Source organism: Pelophylax lessonae (genome assembly GCF_965119305.1).
Source record: "Pelophylax lessonae genome assembly, chromosome: 5".
Lineage (NCBI taxonomy): Eukaryota > Metazoa > Chordata > Amphibia > Anura > Ranidae > Pelophylax > Pelophylax lessonae.
Genome location: NC_138772.1, coordinates 119,284,696 through 119,293,540, shown reverse-complemented (window position 1 = coordinate 119,293,540; position 8,845 = coordinate 119,284,696). Strand labels below are relative to the sequence as shown.

At 41.0% G+C, this 8,845-nt stretch overlaps 1 protein-coding gene across 1 annotated transcript in view; it reads left to right on the top strand.

The window, feature by feature from the left end:
- The first annotated feature begins 3,542 nt into the window (after window positions 1–3,542).
- VILL (villin like) overlaps window positions 3,543–8,845 on the top strand; it is a 142,301-nt gene continuing 136,998 nt past the window's right edge. Inside the window, exon 1 of the mRNA XM_082258399.1 lies at window positions 3,543–3,657. The gene's annotated coding sequence lies outside the window, so the exon portion shown is untranslated. The remainder of the gene's footprint in view (window positions 3,658–8,845) is intronic.

Below are 8,845 nucleotides of genomic sequence, written 5' to 3'. Positions count from 1 at the left end.
GATGGATTGAGAACAGTAAAAGTAGACGGATCAAACAGCCTTTTTACACAATGCAGAGAATTGGGTTTCCGGGGTTCAATTTTTTCCAGGTTAACTGTTTAGAGGTACAGGGGAGGTCTTATGTTAGTTATTGCTCCTGCTCTAAAGTTTGCGGCGATAACTCACATGTGTGGGGTGAACACAGTTTACACATGCTAGCGCGACTTACGTATGCGTTTTCTTCTGTGCACGATCACAAAGGGATGAGGCTCTAAAAAAAAAAAAAAAAAAAAAAAACTTTTTTTTATTTTTTTTATTTTTACAGTCCCTTTTTTTATTGTGTGTGTTTTTTTTTTTTTTATCACTTTTTTTTCCTATTACAAGGAATGTAAACATCCCTTGTAATAGAGATAGAGAATGACAGGTCCTCTTTATGGAGAGATTTGGGGTCTATACCTTTTAAAAGCAAGAGATAAAAAGCAAAAGTGTTTATATTTATAAAAAAAAGAAAAAAACAATTTACTTCCACCCTAGACCGGAAGTCATGATGTCGTTGTGGTCCTCCAAAATCAGAGGTGATCAGAGACGATCTGGTCTCTGTTCACCTCCATGGCCAGCCACGCGAACCGTTGGCTCATTTATGCGCTGTCTGCTTAACAGATTGTTTAGTGAGTTCTGCTCAGTGTGCTCCGGTGGTGCTCATGCTGTCTTGATGCAGTCTCTTCACTCATCCAACAGCTATGGAGTATACTGGACAGTAGGTGGAAACCTGGCAGATGAGTGCATGGATGTCTGTACAGTCCTGGCAAATTAGAAAGTGATGTGCCCAAGGGCATGCTGGGTACCTGTATTTATTTCTGAAGAGAACATGGGCTCGTGATCCAGTCTACCTCTAAAAAGAGAGGTCCAGGTGGGGAGGGGAATGCTGCCTCTCCCAGCACAGGCTGCCATGTGGCCTCAGTTGGTCAACCAGAGAGCCTGAAACATTGAAGTTGCAACCCACGGTCCTTTATAAGAGCTGACTGAGGATGTCCGTGGATCCTGTCTGGTATCACTGGAGAGGGCTACCAGGTGCAGGGCTGCTGTTAGAAATCACGGGGCACCATACAGCCTATCTGACAGCCCCCTACCCCCCTCCTGGCCGAAAGTGACTAAGGACATAGATTTATCAGTACGTTTCTTTGCAGCCTTATCAGCACAGATTCGTGAATAAGAAACACTTTGAGGCTTCCTGCTCAATTACAAACTGAAGCATAGTAAACACAGTTTACCATGCTTCAGTGATGAATGGACACAGTAGTGATTGGTACCGATCGCTCACTGTGTTTATTCAAGTAAGGAAGGGACCAGTAAATGAAAAATGTATTGGCCCCTTCCCCACTTTCTCTATCCTGGAACATCTCTTTGTATCCAAAGTAGCTGCCGTAGGGAGAAGAGGGAAGCCAGAAGTGCTGTAGGGAAAAGAGGCAAACGGGGGGCCCAGACAGCAGATGGAAGGGGCACATGTGATAGGATCAAACCCCTGCAGTGCACCTGGAGGGAGAAAGAGAAGCTGGTAGCACTGCAAGGGGAGGCAGAAGAGGAACGGTGGCTGTAATAAGACAGTACAGCCAGCCCTCCTACTCAGCAGATGCCCGGGCCCCCCTTATGAACTGAAGGTGCCCGGGCCTAGTACAGTGGGCTGGCTGCACTGCCTTATCAATGGCCCTGACCGTGTGTACTTCAGGAGCCTTGTGAATACAGACAGGGGGTCCCTGGGACTGGTGCTGTTAGATCCTCCTCTGGGTGCTAAAAGTCAGCTACTGGGTGCAAGCTAAAAGAGACACTGGCTAGTGTCTTGAAGAGGCAAGGTTCACTGTGTTCCTTCAGCTACGGAGGGACTTGTTCATCCCATACAGGCGCTGTATGGTCCTGCAGATGATCTGCGATACAGTTCTATTGAGAGAGTTGTCCTCACCTGTGAATAGTTATTATGGAGTGTCCTACTAAATCCCTTCTCCTATCCAAGTTTTCCAAATAAAACACAAAAACAAATTCCCTAGACTGGTCATTGAAGAGTGTGTGCACCTAGCTGTGTGAAAATACCTTGTAACTGGCTGCGGAGTAATTAGTGGGAGGCCTGGGCAAACCAATATCTAATCCGCTCCTGTGCTCTACACATGGAGCATGTTTTTTCAGGACTTTCCTGCAAAATTTGTCGAGTCGTTGATGGTATTATTGAATACTCTGTCGAACAATCTTGCTGAATTTCAGTGTGAACAAAAATCTGCCAGCCTATGGTCAGTTCAATACTGAAAGGGAATTCTGCATATTTGCCAACATTTTCCTGAAAGAATTAGAGGATACCTTCCTGCAACAGAAAATATAATAGTATAGGCAGTTTCCGGGTTACAAACAAGATAGGGACTGTAGGTTTGTTAAGTTGGATTTGTTTGTCAGAACGGGTACATTTTTTTAAGTGTAGCTCCAGCCAAAACGATTTACGTTTTTTGGATCGCATAGGGAATGGTTTGTTTTGCTGTCTGTGCCCCTGTTCAGAAGATGTCACTTCACTTTCTGTCCCTGTAACAATTGGATTTTGAAAATTTTTGGGTTGTTGTGGAAACAAGGATTGGTGATAGTGTCAGTGGAGACACCTTTTTCCCATGATGACTCTTAGGCCCCTTTCACACATGCTGTCCGTTTGTCCATTTTTCATCCATCCGTTGACGGATGAAAAACGGACATCGATGTATCTCTATGTAAAAACGGATGTCAACGGATGATCATCAGTTAACATCCATTTTCATCTGCTTCTGTCAATGTCCGTTTTTTTGAACGGATGAATGCCCTATTTTTCATCCGTCAAAAAAACAGATCGGACGAAAAATGGATGACAACGGATGAAAAACGGATGACAACGGATGAAAAAACGGATGACAACGAATGAAAAATGGATGACAACGGATGAAAAACAGATAACAACTGACGAAAAACGGATGAAAAACGGATAACAATTGACGAAAAACGGATTACAACTGACGAAAAACGGATGAAAAATTGATGAAAAACGGATGGAAAACTGATACATTTTGACGTGACTGAACTGATGAACTGAACGGAACGTTTTTCCCTTCCCAGGGGGAGATTTCCTCTCACTTCCTGTTGCCTTCCTCTGTTTGTAAGTAGGAGTCGTTTGTATGTCGGATATTTGTAACTCGGGGACCGCCTGGATGTGGTAAATTGTGTGCTTGATCAGATAGTCCTTGGAATTTGGGAGGCATGGGAGAGTTTTTTTTCTAACTCTACGGTCTGCCATGTAGAAAGAGGGATACTTGTCGTCTATTATATTGTTGGCTGCTAGGATTTAAAGCATTCTGCACAGCACTACATTCTGCCTGACTGAATAAACCAGCTTGTGATAATTTACTAACCCTTTAAACTGTGTTATTGTAGGTATAATTTTAGCAATGCAACCTTTGTATTCTAAAGAACAGATGCAAATGACTTCTTGGGACCGTCCTGTGGCTGAGGTATGCGAGAGTGTGTGATGGGCTGGCCCAGCAGGTAGGAGGATCAGTGCAGCTCAGTCTCAGCTCTCAGGTTTTGGAACTGTGTGTCTGTCATAGGTGGCAGGGCACTCTATCAGTCCTGACAGAGAAAACCTTCAGATAAGAATTTATCTTTGCTGTCACCAAGGTAAGACTTCTATTCTTCATTCAATGACTTCAGATCTCTGTAATGTTCTATAACATGTTGAAGGTCCTGTGCATTCCATATGAACTGCAGGATCTGGGCTTCAGAAAGCTAACTCCCACCTGTGCTGTATAGTCCACAGTCTGGGACCTAGCAGAGATGTCCGTTGATCTTTACTGGATGTATAGTTAAAAATAATGTGTTGAACAGAGTTCACTTGTATATTTGATTATACTTTGTACTGATACATGTGTTAACCAAAGTAAATATCATAGACAAACAAGTGGATCATTTGTGCAGCCTGAAAAAATGGACTGTTTTAGGTCCCATATATAGAGCCAATCCAACAGATATGGCTGTTTAAAAAATTCCCATTCCCCTAGCAGTCCCATAGCAAGCTGTAGTCTGGATGTAGGATGAGTGCATTTGCCTGCCCTGTTTCATGGTGAGTGTCACAATATTTTATGTAAGGCCAGTATTTCAATAAGCTTCTAATATATTATAACGAATAAATGTCAACTGTACCTGCTCAAGTCAATATCCTATGTTTTTGCTCTCTGTGTGAATGCTCGGAAATTGGTTGTGTAAAGGGCCAGAGAACAGATAGCTAAAATAATATTTACTCTGTACAGGTGTGTGAGATTTAAAGCAAGAAGTACAAAAGATCCTAATCCAGGTGTTCAGAACAATGCATGAAGTAATTATTTGCTATGCCTATATGGCACTGTTTTGGAAAACTTCAAATATTGGATCATTCATGTGATTAAAATAAATATCTGGCTGTTAATGGCCAACAACTAGGTTTAAAGCAGTATCATTCTTTTTTTAGGATTTTTATGGTAGGGCGAGGTTAGGGGAAGCCAGGGTCAAATTCAATATATATAACGACTTCACGGTGGAAGTCGTTGTGGTAAGATACACATGTACACTATCTATAATTAATACAATAATCCATGGTCATGGGAGCCTCATGGGGAAATTGCAGAAGGGAACTCGCGTGTGTGTAATTGTAAATTTTCCTTGATAGGGTATGAAGGCAGGTACAAGAAAAGTGGGGGATAAAAGATGTAAGTGAGCCAAGAAGAGGGGAGAGACCAGACAGTGAAATCACACAATCCCATTCGGTAAAGAGTATGCTTAGTCAACTAATAGTTCTTAAGTACATAGGGAACCCAAAGAAAATGACCCAGGCTCTTCATGTGGTCATGCAAGTTGAGTATCTATTGTGGATAGATATCATGGGTTTTTCCATGCGCTGAATCTAAGTAAGTTCCTGTACCAACATTAGGTTTTGTAAATTGTAATTAGAATGTCCAATCAATTTTCTTTGGCATGCAAAACATCTATTCTATCATAAATGTGTAAATATACAGCTGTGACCGAATCTTTAAGACTTGTGCTTTTGGCACTCATGCAAATCTTTTGGATCATCCAAAAAACATTGGTTCCTTTTCGAATGTTGTCTTACATGGCCCAGCTAATTGTAGATTTTAAAACTTGATCTGCTGGATTTGCTCAGGTATGAGTAACTTTAAAATTACTATAATCCTAATTGTAAATAATATTGCCAAAGGGAAGCAGATTTTTGTCAGAGAAAAGAGCAGATATAGATCTGTGGATTGTGTAGGTGCCGTGCCTAAGCAATGGGTGACTCCCTCTGTGACTCTGCAGAGAAACATGCTCAGCAGCCTCCACCCTTTTACCTAAGCAGGCGAATATACCCTGGGGGCCTGTTCCTGCTATAGAATTGTCTAGATACCATTTTTCCTGTATCTGGGTGTGTAAAGGTTATCTGAAAATATATTATTTCTTCATGTTATGGTCTAAGATATAGCTTATATTTATAAATGTCTAAACGTTTTTGACATTATTTTTCATATAACATGTTTATGTAGTAAAGTCGTGCTAGGTGTAAGGAGTATGAATAACTCAAAGCAACCAATCAGTTTTACCTTTCAGGATTTAAAAACAAAGGAATTTCTCATGCCTGCTACACACAATAAAATTATCTGATCCTGATTGCCTTTTTTTTGCATGCTAGTCCCCATATCAAAAAAGAGGTTACTAAAGAAAACCATTCTCATATGACCGATTAAAAAATTCGGAAGCATTGTATTTTCGGATAAAAACAAAATCAAACGAAAATTGTACGATCTGGTATCATATGAGAAGAATTTCCTGGTTTCTCCCTTCGGATAATTTTGGATGAAGGCTGTCTACTAACAATCAGATTATTGAACTATCACTTTCATCCGATTTCCTGATCGTGAGTAAGGGCCTTAGGCTGGCCATACATGGAGCAAATTTCTTTGGAGCAAATTTCTTTGTTGCAGGAAAGAAATTTGCTCGATTCCACCATCAACACTGACAGTATTGATGCGGGAATCCCTCCTGTCGGGCCATTGTCTGCTCCTGGCAGAGGGCGAGCGGGGGAAGCCGTCCCTGCAGGATAAAAGACAGTGATTACTGCTAGCGGCTATAGCAGCCGCTTATAATAATGGCAAAAGAGAATCTGTCAGGCTGGTTGTACTGAACTCGATCGATCAATCAACTTGGTACATTCTGCCTGCTCGTTAACAATTCAAATGTGGGCCGGTTTAGATTTGAACCATGTATGACTGGCCTTAATGATGTGCTATGCATTAGTGATGAAATTGGCAGGACACATGTGTGTGTGATAATTGCACCAGATTAGTGAAAGCACTTTAATTGGTGTTATCTACAGCCAATTAAATATGCTCTACAGTCTTAATTACCATTGGTGTTACCCCATGGTTTTATATAATTGGCTTGCTTAGGGTGGATATATAGTTCAGGAAAAAATGACCGTGATTTCCCCCTTTACCTCAGCTGGTATAAAATATCCAGTGCTTCTAGGTATGTGACCTCCTACCATATGACATTGCTTGGGTCTCAAGACAAGCTCTATCACATGATAGAGGTATAATTCCCAAACTCCTGAGAGAAGAAAGTGGAGCACCTTTTAGCACAAAATGTGTAGGCAAAGTCATGCCCCAAGATATCGGAACCTTGATAAATTTACACTCAAGAAGTTACTAGTAGTCTTCCTTTTATGTTGGCTTTTCAAAACATAAAATTCTATGATGTAGAAATTTAAATTAATAAAAGGTTTAGAGTAATATAACACTTTTGATAGTTAAAAAGTACAGTTGATAGAGTTTTCTACATCAAACCAAAGAGGGAGAACTGAGGAGCAAGGAGAGATAAAGTTCAGATAGATAGAATTGTCAATGACATTGTCCAAATACAGCCATATGCCTATATTAGATCAACAACATCACCAGCATCCCTGCCTCTGTTAAGCTCAGCTGCAGGCCTGAGAATTTTTTAGCCGCAGCTGATTGGGACAGCAGCTTGCTGTCATGTGACAGTTTCTTACGGGTTCAGCTTCAACTGAATTTGGCCTGAGCTGATCCCTACTGGGAAGGAAGTAGGGACAGAGAGATTTGGTTCCAAAAGAGATAGTCCCTCCAGATCACATTTGGGGAGCTATGGATAGAGAGGGTGATATTACTGCTCCGCCAACAGCCGCCATTAGGTATTGGTATTTTGATGCTGGCTATGACAGTGAAGGAATGGTGGAGGATTGTTAGAAAGGTGAATATCAGTGGGTTGGACAGGGTTTTGAATGGGCGAAGTGACAGTGTCTCTTTAAAACCCATACTCCTGTGTATTTTTTTTTTTTTTTTTTTAGTTTTGGATAAAGTGGGGATGTAGTAGAACGTCTGTCAGTTTTTCAATCACAGAAAGTGAGTAAAAAGTCCCCCACAGGCAGCAACAAAAAAAAACCTCCATCCATTGTCTTTTATTATTAAAAAAGAAAAAAAAAACACATTTTCAAGGAACCTTGCTACAGTTGGCTGCCTAAAACTCAACTTCTGTTGGCAACTAGGTGTAGAAAGCTATTTCTTACTTACTAAACTGCAGAGAAAGAAAACATGCATTCTAGTTATAACGTCACTTGTCAGCTGCAGAATAGAAAAAGCAGGAAGTCTTAAGAAACCTAATACTTCATTAGAGGAGTTTTTTTTTACTTTTACCTCAGAGGATAAATATTTAACAAATATTGTTAACATAATCCCTCCTTTGTACGTTTCTATGTAGATAGGCTTCGGGGTGAATTTTTGGTGCATTGCATTTTTTCTTGCTTTGTGTAGCATGGATTAATTTTCGCCTGTCAGCTGCACACAATGGCCAAATAAGCCATTTTGTGGGCTGTTGCTGCCCCTTAAACACACTGATATGGTTGAGGCAACTGACATGGGTGAGGAACACAATGACTATTGTATTTTGTTCCAAGCCTGGGTAACTATGAAGAAATAATGTCTAATAATTTAGCAGTACCAAACATACTTCTATTCACAGATTTTTAAGTGTTTCTGTCACCTTCGTATCGGAAAGACACTTTTAAGTTTTACCTCTGATCATTCAATTATTTATCAGTGGCCATTAAACATTTTTTAATCCTAATTGTAAATACTGGAGCATAGATAAGAGGGTGGGTGAGGTCCAAACTGATCGCGGACATGGACAGGGTTAGCCTGTCTTCACTAGTCATCCTGAAGTCCCATTCATTTCTATGGGTAGCTGTACTCATGGCACTTCCATTGGTCTACTGAAGTATATCTTCACCCATAGGCATGAATAAACCATGGCCCACATGCACAGACTGAAGAGAAGCCGGCCAGGCCCCCTGTCAGTGGTATGATCACTGGACTGGGGCTGAAGGAAAATTTAGGGGCTTTATTAAAGGACAACTTCACCACAGGAACAACCTTGCATTTGTATGTTGGACTTTGAAATGTTCAATTTTGCACTTTTTCTAAGTTAAGTATTGAAACATTGTCCTTGCCTGTACTGAAGTTACTAAAAAGGTGTATTGCAAGTAACTGGCACACACATAGTTCACTGAGTGGGTCTGAACACATAAGGGAAGGAAAACATTGGTGTGGTGTGGAGTGGAGTAGTGTGAAGACATAAGTGGTTTTCTGGGGTAACAGAAGTGTAACAAGCAGCCGGTAGGTAGCATGTACTTGTTAGGGTGGAGCAGTCTCTAGCAGCAAGGGAGATGTTGTTGTCAGTCCTTCTGCCAGCCATCTTTTTCAAAGCAATGGGAGAAGATTTGTGCCGCAGAGGTTCCCATCATGTAAAAGAGCTAATAAGTTAAGTG